Below are 12,212 nucleotides of genomic sequence, written 5' to 3'. Positions count from 1 at the left end.
ATAGGTGTCAGTTACATGAAAGTTAGCAAATTCTTCATGCAAGCAAAAATCCTGCTGGCTGAAGCTGAATCATGTTAGAGGCATTATTTAAATATCAGATTACTGTTCAACTTAAATCTCAACTTCAGATCTTCACTGATAAGTCATGAGTGCTGTTACACAAGAATGCTCTGATCCAAAACTCATTCTTAGTTTCTTCATTTCTTGCTAAAATAGAAATCTAGTCCTTGCATATCATCATTGTCAAGCATGACTTTGCAACATATAACTTCCACCTGTTAGTTGAATCTGCACAACCTTGCTGGTTTTTCTACCAAATGGTAGAAAAATGCAGTGCCAGTTGAACTGAAGGACATCTCAAAGGCTTGGTTGGTTGCGTGTACCTATCTCATTTTCTCCTGGGTGAATATACCCCTTATTTGCCTTGGGCAACACACTCATTCAGCTACATGGGTTCAGCCACTCTAACATGCGTAAGAAGCAACTGCCAGACAGTATGGGAAGGGGAACTTGGAGTATTTGGGTTATATAGATCGAATTCCTACACTTTGGAAATTTTATTATGCATTTTAACAAATTTATTACAATTTTTTTTATATCACTGAAAGTATCAACTGTATGACAAAGAATTATTTGTCATCAATCAGTTATATGACACTGTTTATACAAAAGTCAAAATATACAGAGAGTACAAAATTCATGATATGAAAACATTTATGAAGAAAACAAGTAAATTCCCTTTCATACAGAAATTTTCACAAATTTTGAAAAAGATTATCAAAAATATAATTTTAGCTAAACAATAAAAACAAATTCATTTCTAGCTTGTTTTATTTAAAATCAATAATTAAAATTTCAGTTCCTTTTATTATCATACATATATTGTATAAATATAAAAAAGTTTAAAAAATATTTTATGCTTTATATACAAACAATAAAGAGTCTATGGTTTACTACATAAAACATTTTCCACATTTTGTCAGCTCATTTGAAAACTATACTCTCGCAGATGGAATTCGGGTGTGTCAAACACTAATGGCTTCCTTGGAGGCAATGAATCTGTTGAAGATGTAGGCTTGAGTTAAAGAAATTTGTATGACTAAAATACACTGAATGTTAAGATAATCCTTATAAGAAATTAATTAAAATAGAGGGTTTAAGGGGTGTTGGAACCCCCTATACTGAAATGTTAAATTGGCCATTTCCGATGTACCTTTTCTCAACATCTGCTGCAGACACATGCTTGAAATTTTTTGTGTAGTTTAAGTACAGTTATCTGATTATACTGAAATAAGCTTTCGAAACATTTTCAATCTTAGAGTAATTTATAGAATATTTTATTAGGCATAGTAAAATTTAGCACTTTTCTCCCCCCCCCCCCAAAAAAAAAGAAAGAAGGTGGATTCCTCCCCCCCAGTTTATCACAAAAAGCTCATTTCAGCATATATCAGGGAACATAATAAATAAGTCGTAAAAATTTTACCTTTCTGTGAGCAGTAGTTCCTGAGAAAAGGTATATTGAGTGTAAAAATATCACGTTTGGAGAAAAACATGTTTTTGTGTAAAAATCCTCATTCATCAAAGCATTCAATGATAAATTAAAACTAGATTTTTAACAGTTCTAATTTTCATAGAGATTAAAGTATGAAATTTTTAGAAAGCTAAAAGTGTAGAGAATTTGAAAATGCAAAAATCCCGAATCAACATTATTTTTTGACTTCCAACACTTATTAAAATAATGGTCAAAACTTTTAAGAATGATAAAACATTGCAAAAGCAACAATTTTCATTCCAGTAAAATTTAAACAAAGTAAGTATGAAAAATGTAAAGAATGAAAAGCTGTTTTAATCACAAATATTTACAAGACACAATTTAATATTTCAAATGAACAGCCACAAACTGCAATCCTGCATCACACTGATGACAGATCTTATTTATAAAATGCCAACTGACACTCCTGAAGAACTAGTTCTTAGAATAAGTGTTGCTGCTGCAGTGTCTGACATGTTGGGCATCTTCCAAAATGTACTCCACTGTTGTTGCAATGCATGTATTACAGCTTGCTATCATTTGTTTGAATAATTATAGTATATATCATGATTAAAAACACTTTTCATTCTTCATACTTATTGCATTTCCATGTTCACACTGTCACACATTGTATTAATGAAAATTATTTTTCTTCAACATCCTACAACCCTTTCAAATTGTGTTCATCAGTTCTGTTACACTCTGTGTGCATACATGTGTACACTGACAAGGCCAAACATTATGACCATCCCCACACTTTTCATTGAACTCATTTGGATGACATGGAGGGCATGTGATTAAGTGGGATTGATATTTAAGTGCTGTTAGAGAAGATAAGGAATCATTCTTGCGCTTACTTTTGCAAGTGATGAGAAAGGCTGTTGATCCTAGTGAATCTGATATAGGGCAGATTGTAATGGTCCGAAGACACAGAGAGAGTACCTCCGAAACGGCATGACTGGTAGATACAGTGAACCAGCAGTAGATGCCAAGATATTGGATGTACACATGTAATCAAAGAAAAAGGACATTGGAGACTGTCCCATATAGTAAAGCAAAAGCATACTGGCCCATCTGACAGCCTAGTACGATGCAGGTCCAAGTGCAAGTGTTTCGGAACACACAGTTAAGCAGACACTGTTGGATATAGGACTTCACAGCAGATGTAACACTTGTATGCCTCTGCTGACCAAGGATCACTCTCAGTTATACCAGCCAATGAGCCTGGGAACATCAAGAGTGGACCATAGCTTGGTCGGATGAATCTCGATTTCTCATTCATCATGTCGATGGCCGTATCAGAGTAAGCCATTGTTTTCCCCCTTGTATAGCAGATCATACACAGGCTGGTGGTAAATGGAAGAGGTATTATGCTTTGGGGGACATTCTCATGTGGCTCTGAGACCCTTTTTAGTGGTAGAATAGATCATAAAAGCTTCAGACTATCTGAACATAATTAAAGATCAGTTCCACCCTTGCAAGGCATCTGTCTTCCCAACTAGAAATGGAATCTTCCAGCAGGAGAACGCCTCATGTCACAAGGCTCAACTTGTGTTGCAGTGGTTCGAGAAGCATACCAATTAATATCCTGGCCACCTAACTTGCTGTTTCAATTAATATCCTGGCCACCTAACTTGCTGGATCTTAACCCGATTGAGCACATTTCGGATGTAATGCGGTGGCAGCTCAGATACTACTATATTGGAATATCTCTATTTCATGTGACCGCTCCTTAGATATTTGGTATAACGTGTCTCCAGCCATCTGCCAAGATTTTGTGATATCTACACTAAAGCGAGGTGCAGCTGTTTTGCAGGCCAAAAGTCGTGCAATGTGTTATTGGGTAGGTGATCCTAATATTTTGGCTCTTCAGTGTACACGCACACATACACTTAACAAAACTTACTAAAAGGAAAGCATAAAATAGTGTATTTTATAATTTTTAAATCAAAACTGAAATAGAAATAAGTTAATATAACAAAATTCACACAACATTAAATACCATGTTTAATTGCATATCTCCCCCAGCCTGATAGTTAACAGTAGTTCATTTATGAATGCTTTTCATTTGTAAAGTACAGAAACAGAATAGTAAATGAAGAGGATTTGGATAAATTCAGTTTTTGAGCGTGAAGGTGCTTAAGCTGCTCACCAATGCTTTGCTCCTTTTGTGACTGCTAGTGCCTACAAAAGGTTGAGTCAGGGCAACTTTGGTTTGCCAAATCATGAAACGGTGTTACTCAGGCATCTGTGCTTTGCACACTTCAGTTTTCTATGTTCTTTTCTATTATCACCCAGATACTCTAGCGGATCAGGACACAGCCAATCAGAACAACAATATGGATAACGACGAACTTATTAGTTTCCGATTTCCTAAATGTGCGGCACGAGACTGTCCAATAACAATTAAGGACTCATGCTTAAGAGCATCAGGAAGATGATTTTTGACATTAAAATTTACAAAAACGAATGGAAAGGCATCTCCAATGGACATTACATTCTTAATGTTGGTCATTTGCCCTCATATAGAACTCTTGTCGAAATGCTTAACAGCAAGAATATTAAGTTTCACTGCTTGCCTCTGCCACAGAAACATGAACTGAAATTAGCCATCAGAAAGTTTCCAGGCTCAACAGAAACAGATTAAATCCAATATAATTTCGTAGAAATTGGCTTTCCAGTAAACAGTATCAAGCAGCTAATAAGAAATGGTGACACATTTCCCTTGCTCTTTTTCTTGTCACTCTGGATAAATCTGATAAAGCAAAAGGTACCTATGATTTGATTTCCTCAAGAACTTAAAGATCAAGGTGGAAGCATATTGCTGACATAGGGTTTAATACAATGCTACCAAAGTCACGGTTTTTACCATTCTCAACCCCACTGTAATCTATGATAGTATTATACTTTTTGCCAGTTTCAGCTGGAATTTTATTCAGTTATTACTTGTACCTCAAATAACACTGGTTAGGGAAGACACACATACACTACATCATAGGAGAACCTTAATTAGGAACTGCAGGATAAGCCAGTTTCAGCTAGAATTTTATTCAATTATTACTTGTACCTCAAATAACACTGGTTAAGGAAGACACACATACAATACACATCATAGGAGAACCTTAATTAGGAACTGCAGGATAAGGGTGAGGATATGGCCCAGGCCAGTGTGAGGTAAAACTGAATTCAACTAAGAGGGGAAAATAAGCGCATGGTAGCGTAGTTAAGAAGAGTAATGCAAAAAGGAGGCAATTAGGAGAGAGTAACTTTGGAAGAGCAGATTTTGATTTGCGGGGATCAGTCACGTGAGTGGTTATCCACCTAAGTGCAACTTTGGTTTCCATGGAATGCAACTTGAGTTTGGAGGGAGAGTTATGAAAGATGTTTTGAATATTATGGCGGGTTTCTAAAATAATGAGTCATGTAAGGTCTTAAATTAATGTCTATTTCTAGAAGTTCATGCTTAAAATTGTCCAAGTAGTTAACATCTTCATTCGATACTGCTTTACTGTACTGTAGAAGTTGCTATTAAATTTGTCTATAAAGGTGGCCAGATTTTGAGATCCATGTGAAGTTTTTCATTATGAACGAACCAAGGTGCTCTTGTGATTTTTACGCAGATAATTGTTCTGAAGTCTTGGAGTTTGTTTATGTCAATGTTGGAGGCTGTGCTCCAAGCAGAGGAGGTGTATGTGAGGAAAGGTCTTAGAATGGAGGTGTAAATACGTTTTTCACGTGCTAAATCAAGTGGGGATGAAGCGTTAATAAATCAATTAAGTTTTCGGGAAACTCTGATGGCTTTTTCCAAGGGCCACGGATATATTTATTCTGTGTGAGCGAGCTGTTGAAACAGACTCCTAAATAAGGAGCCTGATTTACTTCAGGGATTTTTTCATTAAATAGGGCTTTATCAATATCGACATTCTTTTTTATACTTATTCTATTGTAATCATGACCCCGACTGGCTGTGTTAAATATGGTGCCAGACTCTTCTCTTACCAACGTGTTAAATCCAAGGAAGTTGCTCCCAACTGTAAAAACAGCTTTGGTTCTCATACTTTTAACTTTGAGGATATAAGAAGTTTCCTGGGGAAAAAACAAAGACCCTGTAAAGTCCTATCAAGAATGTTTCATAATATACAAAAGTTATGCTGCTGTTGTAGCCCCAGCGAGTAACTCCAGGTCATGAAATGAAACAGTAAGAAGATCACAGAAGCAAAGGAAATCTTACAATCCCTGGCTTTGCACATAAAAAATGTAGGTATCTCGGAACTTGCCTCTCACATCGCCAAACTGCAAGGTCTAATCGCACCTAAAACAACTGATCATTCTTCCTCAATCATAGGGCAGAAACTGTTTCTAATCAGGATCATGGTTTGGAATACCTGCTGCTTAATGAACATACTTGATGAATTCAACCAATTTTTGCTGGACTATGACATTGATATAGCTCTTATTACACAGATGTTTGCTAGTTCTACTCTAAATATAAAACGCACTAGCCTAATCACAGATGATGTGATTGTATCTGACACAGAGGGGGCAGTATGGCAATCTATATCAAGCATTCTGTCCAATGAAATCTCGTATCCACAGACAATTCAATTTTATTTTGTACAATTCCCGTGGATAGGTGATTCTATAAAAATATAGGAATACTTTTGTTAGTGCCTTGTACAGTTGCCTGTAGAGAATCTAGCTGACCTCATTACAAATGGCTCATCCATTATTCTCGCAAGTGACTTGAATGTAAAACATATGGAATACCAATAATAATGGAAGTATCTTACATCAATTTATTCAAAACCACCTAATTGCCATTTACCTGAGGAACCTATCCACTGTCCTAACTGCTTTGGCAGAAGACCTGATGGTCTAGACTTAGTTCTTTGCAGCGTTGCCATACCTATAACTGTTGACACCAAAACTGGTGTTTCTTCTGATCACATCCAAGTTTTGACTACATCTAGAATACAACAAACCGCCACAAAATTTACTAAAACCACTATCGACTGGAATCTATTTCACAACCTGCTTCTCATCAACCCTCATATTCAACATCCAGAGCAGATCAAAATTGCAGTATGTAATATCAGCAACTGCATTACCTAAGGTCATCAAGATGTTACCAAAACAGTTGTCATCAGAAACAAAATTACTAAATTTCCCTCTGAGATCTGGGAGATAATTAAACTTTGGAATTATCCCAGGACTCACATGAGACTCTCACCAAGAAGGGCATCAACAAGCTAATTATCAACAATGGGCAAAACTCCTGCGAACAAAATCGCAAGTCTTGAAACCATGGACGGCTCTTTCTGGAACTTTATTCGTAGACTTATACAAAAACCTACCAGCAACAGACCCCTGCAAGCAGATAATCACATCACTTATCCTGATTATACAAAAGAACTAGCTTTCACAGATCATCTCAAGGAATAGTTTTCGCCGAATATGACCATAAGCGATCCTATTTTCATTGACAAAATCAACTACAATGTTGAAACATGGCTGATCACTCCGACTACGGATAATTAAATCAAACTTCATTGTTTTTTTCCTTCATTTCCCCAAAGAGACTGTGAAGATAGTGAAAACCCTTAAAATTAGTAAAGCTCCAGGACTGCATAAAATCACGAATCTCATGATTCAGAACCCTCCGAGGAACTATATCTCAAAACTAACAAGTAGATCAATGCCTGCTTAATGATCATATTTTCCCACCCCTTGGAAAACTACACTTATTACACTTCTTCAAACCGAAAAAAAGATGCTACTACAGGGTACATAGCCACATTTTAATTTAAAAAAATAAGCACTTTTCAAGCACATTTTAAGAAAAAAAATAAGCACCTGTCTAATTACATTATACACAACTGCATAAACTTAAAAGCAAAATTAGACTTGCAATTCAAAATATGAGCAATGCAATATTTATTAAAAGAATAAGCATTACCCCAACTATGGAAAACAATTAACTTTTTTTTTTTTAAATTTTAAATGACAGTTCAATTTACAGAATTCGTTTACAATAAGAGAAAAAAAAAACTATGCAGAACTAAACTATATTACAAGATTTAGTGATGAAATTTCAGTTCAAAATATAGAAAATAAATAATAATAAGCCATATTAATTGTATTCGCTTGGCACCTAATAATAAATACAATTTATTTTTCCTCTTATATTAATATTTAAAGAATTTAACTTAAATCAAAATTCTGAACATTTTCTAAATTTTCATTGCATAACAGTTTTCCCTTAACATATATTCCAAGCAAAGTAATTTAAGTAAAAAAGAGGAACATTTCTGAAATCAGGAGATGGGAAATTGCTTCATGCAGTCATCCTTTAACAGTAAAAGCTTAACTAACCCGCATACCCGGAAATTGCCGAATATTCCGTATAGTCGAGCGTAACTGGAAAAAGAGGAGGAGGGGAGATAGTAGCCGTTTTTTAGATTGCTCGGCTAAATAAATGATTTCGACATTCCGATATTTGCTTCATATAAAAATAGACCAACGGAACTGAGAAATATTCTGCTTAGAAAGAACAGTAAAACTCTTTTAAGTGTTCATAAATAAATCTCAGACTGAACATCAAAATTAATTATCTCTGCAAAATACCGCAAACGTTATTGCGGAATACGTGCGGCGTAATTTTTCCATACGTGATATTACGCAATCGGAATCAACAGCTGCCAGTATTCGGACAATAAAGAACTAAATAAAGGAAAAGAAAAAGAGACTTACTAATCTGGGGTGTTTTTTATTCTAATTTTGAACAGACCGTTAAATTTCCGAAATAGAATCACTCTTCGCTTGGGTTGGGTAGACCGCAAAACTTTTAGTCTTATTTAATCCAGATTGGACAGTGACAAAAAAAAAAAAAAAAAAAAGTCCGCTGCTTCAATATTAGAGATTTTGCGGAGAAAAGGGAGAACCTCCCAACCTCCGTACTGTATAATGTATTGGGGGGGGGATTATTCTGACTATTCGATTACTTTTCTTTTATTTAAGCCATTCCGAATATTATTCCTTAGAAAGCTAATCTGTGTAAAAATAAACCCATTTTTGGAAGTTTATCTACACTTCAGTAGCTACTGCAACTATATTATAAATATTCATACATATGCTCACAATATAAGCATAACGATCATAATAAACACGAATATGAACTGAACACGCGGAACGAGAATGTAAATTATTAAAATCTTGATAGAAATTCAAACATATGCAGTATTTGGGTGGGAGGAAAAGAATACCGAATGTACCCAAATTTCTACGGTTTTCGCAATTCTTTGACCAATAGGACAACGTGCACCTGTCGACGTGTACTCTCGCGCGCACGTGTACTCTCGCGACGACCGACGTGTACCGACTCTCGACCGACGTGTACTCTCGCGCGCAAGGTTACGTTAATACGTTAATAGGTTACGTAATAGGTTACGTTAATGTGAAGAAAGGGGGAAAAGCTATTTCCGGGAGTATGATTCACCATCTGACGTTCCATGTAAGGAAGAAAAGTTGTTTATTTAGTTTCGGCTTTGGTACGGGGGGGGGGAAATAGCGCGTTCATTAAAAAAAGCACTAAAAGCAAAAAATAAGCACTAAAAAAAAAAAAAAAAAAAAAAAAAAAAAAAAAAAAAAAAAAAAAAAAAGGGCTTTAAAGAAAAAGTAAGCACCTATAAGGGCCTTTATATTTTATTTTCAAATATAAGGACTTATAAGCACTTGTAAGGACCGCTACGAACCCTGTACTAAGCCCGAGGGATACCACCCAATCAGTCTTTTCTGCGGTCTAAGTAAAGTTTATGAGAAAATTATTTGTGCTAAGTTACAGCACTATTTTGACCTGCTTTCAAATGAAAAGTTCAGATTTCACAAAAATTTGTGTACTACCAAGCAACTCGCAAGGATTGTGGAATTTGCAGGTGCTGCAATTCACAATAAACAAGCTGAACTTTGATAACCCTTGAACAGTTATGAGGGGGGGGGGGCTCAATCCTTTACTTATTTTACGTCCACGATTTCCTGAAACAAGGAAATTAAGTAAATTCATTCTTCACAGATGACACTGTGTTATCTGTCAGTTCTGCATGCTATTCGTAAATTATAGACCAAGACTGCAGACACTGAATTCTGGTGCATGTAATGGATAATTTGTATTAACGCTTCTAAATCTCAACTCCTTCTTATGCTAAGGCTAAAAATCAAGAGAAATATGGACTACAGCATAAAGCTATTCAATGAAAATGTCTTAAAAGTATGAACAGTAAACTAAGAATTATTCTGAATAAAAAACTCACCTGGACTGACTACACTATATTTATTCGCAGCCAGATGAATTCGATTATTCACAGCCTCCCGTCCCTTGCTTAAGAAATAGTCAAACCTAAGCTTTAAATGCAAGAGACATCGCTATGTTTTGGTATTGTCACATATGTCTCCCAAGCATGGGCAGGAGTTACTCCTGTTAATGAAAAATATCATTCAAATTTTACAAAATAGAGTGCTAAAAATCATTACAAATGCTGTGTAGTCTGTACAAACATTCTTCATTGGGATCTTAAAATCTCCAGACTCCAAGAGACTCTCAGAACATTAAATGAGAATTTTTTTCCTAAAAGCCATTGCCATCCCTTTTGCAAACCAAATGCCTGGCTTATCTGGTTCACAATGTTCAGAGTTCTTTTCCACCTTGTGCACTAACTGATTACCTGGAAAATTAAAATTAATGTTGCTAAATGTATGCTATGATGTTTTCCAGATCACACCTTCCATTAATTTAAAGTGTTTTGATGACAGTGTTCCCTGGTCAAATTCTTTTAAGTATCTAGGAGTGATACTTGATTCAAAATTACTTTGGCACCTTCATACTGCATTCAATGAATCGAAGGTAGTCAGATCCTTATTATACTCCCCTTTTAGCTCAAAACAGCCTTTTAGCTCGACTGTTAGAAACAAAGCTCTTCTCTACTCTGCAGTCATCCATCCAATTTTCATGCATTTGTATACCATCTGGAGTACCGCAGTCAAAACCCACGTAAAAAATTTCAAAATTTTAAAAGTAACATCCTTCATTTAGTCCTCAATGGAGCCTGGTGTGCCCGTAATGACGTGATTCCTTCTGAACTTAATATTAAACTCATCAATATTTTAATTAAGCCATTTATTCAAAATCTGTTTGCCAAAATTAAACTGATGAATAACCGTGCACTACTTGAGCCATGTGGTCCCCTCTAATTTTCCTATTATTAAATGTAAAGTAATTTTCAATTTCTGCTCACCTCTAAGTTATTCTGATGTGGAGGTAGGCAATTTCTAACTGTAGGTATTCAGTAAAACTTAATCTTTGGTACATAAAAAGCATATATAAATAAACTACTAGTAACACGAAGTTAGGGGGAATATTATGAGGAAAATATATGAGTAAATAATAGTTATCATTTAAAATTTTATGGTCTTTGTCAAGGAATGACTGAAGAAATTTTCAGCATAACCACATTTCTGAGTTATATCTAGATGAAAAACAAACTAATTCACAACAATTACATTAAAAATAATTAAATGAAAATAAATAAATACAAAATAAAATGTTTCTAACAAATAAAAATTTTTTAAATAATGATAAAATTAAATATTTTGCTAAAATATATTATATTAAAACAGTTTATTTTGATTTATTTCTAATTTAATTAATTTCAATTATTTTAAATTTAATTTTCTTGAATTAAGTTTGTTCTCATCCAGATATAATTAAAAAATGCGGATCTTTTGGAAATTCTTTTTACTGCTCCTTGATAAACATCATAGTATTTCAGCTATTATTTAATATATACTAATTTACTTTTATTTCAGTTTTTCACTATAGAGAGATATTCAGTTTGCATAACATTATGTATTAATTATAATTTTCAATTTAAAAAAAATTTAATCTTTTTAACATGCACATATGATAAAAAAAAGTATTTTAAAATTTAACATTCAAAAATATAACATTTACTGTCAAATACCACTGTGAATTTCAAAGTACTTTCATAGAGATCTTTTCATTAGAGGAATAAATACATACTTTATGTTAATAATTACATAATAATTTAAAAACAAGCAGAATAAGCTTAGCTAGTTTTTTAATTTAAGCATTTTAACACATTATTTGAAGCTTACTTGAAAAAGAGAGACCTCCAGCACTAGATTAAGTCTCTAAATCCATACACCTTTTTAAAAATTGATGCCAATTTTAAGATAGTATTTTGCCTAAAGGTTATATTGAAAATTATAATTAATAATTCTCTCACCTCTACACAAGTTTGTGCCGTAACACTTACTCACTACTATAAATTTTACAGCAGTTCTGATTAAATATTCAAATTAAATTAAGTATTTATAAGTACATTTCATAATGAGATATTTTTATTTTAAAAATAAATGCAATTCTTAAATGAAACATACTATATTATATCAAAAAATTAACGGTGTTCAATTATTATTATTTTTTTTTTACTTGCTCCACCATGAAGAAAAACTGGTTTTGCAACAGCAACAGCCGTGCCAGATATCTCCATTAACTCAGATAAACCCCAATGTGAATGGCCTTTACAATTATCTTAATAGCTTTTAACTTAAAAGTACAAAGTGAAAAAGGCCTTTAAAATATTTCTACCCCTAATATTTATGTGGG

General features: G+C 34.1%; 1 long non-coding RNA gene across 1 annotated transcript; it reads right to left on the bottom strand.

Annotated features, from left to right (window-relative positions):
- Positions 1-813: 813 nt before the first annotated feature.
- LOC146995500 (uncharacterized) lies at positions 814-11,084 on the bottom strand. The gene is made up of 2 exons (XR_015043105.1): positions 9,838-11,084; positions 814-1,059 (listed from the first exon to the last, which is right to left on the bottom strand). It is a non-coding gene; the product is annotated as an uncharacterized LOC146995500 (long non-coding RNA).
- Positions 11,085-12,212: the final 1,128 nt, after the last annotated feature.

The sequence above is a fragment of the Stegodyphus dumicola genome, chromosome 9, assembly GCF_044657685.1.
Source record: "Stegodyphus dumicola isolate Sdum_Otavi_A_Nest chromosome 9, ASM4465768v1".
Classification (NCBI taxonomy): Eukaryota; Metazoa; Arthropoda; class Arachnida; order Araneae; family Eresidae; genus Stegodyphus; species Stegodyphus dumicola.
The sequence above is the reverse complement of the archived record's forward strand: the minus strand, read 5'-3'. Positions and strand labels throughout refer to the sequence as shown.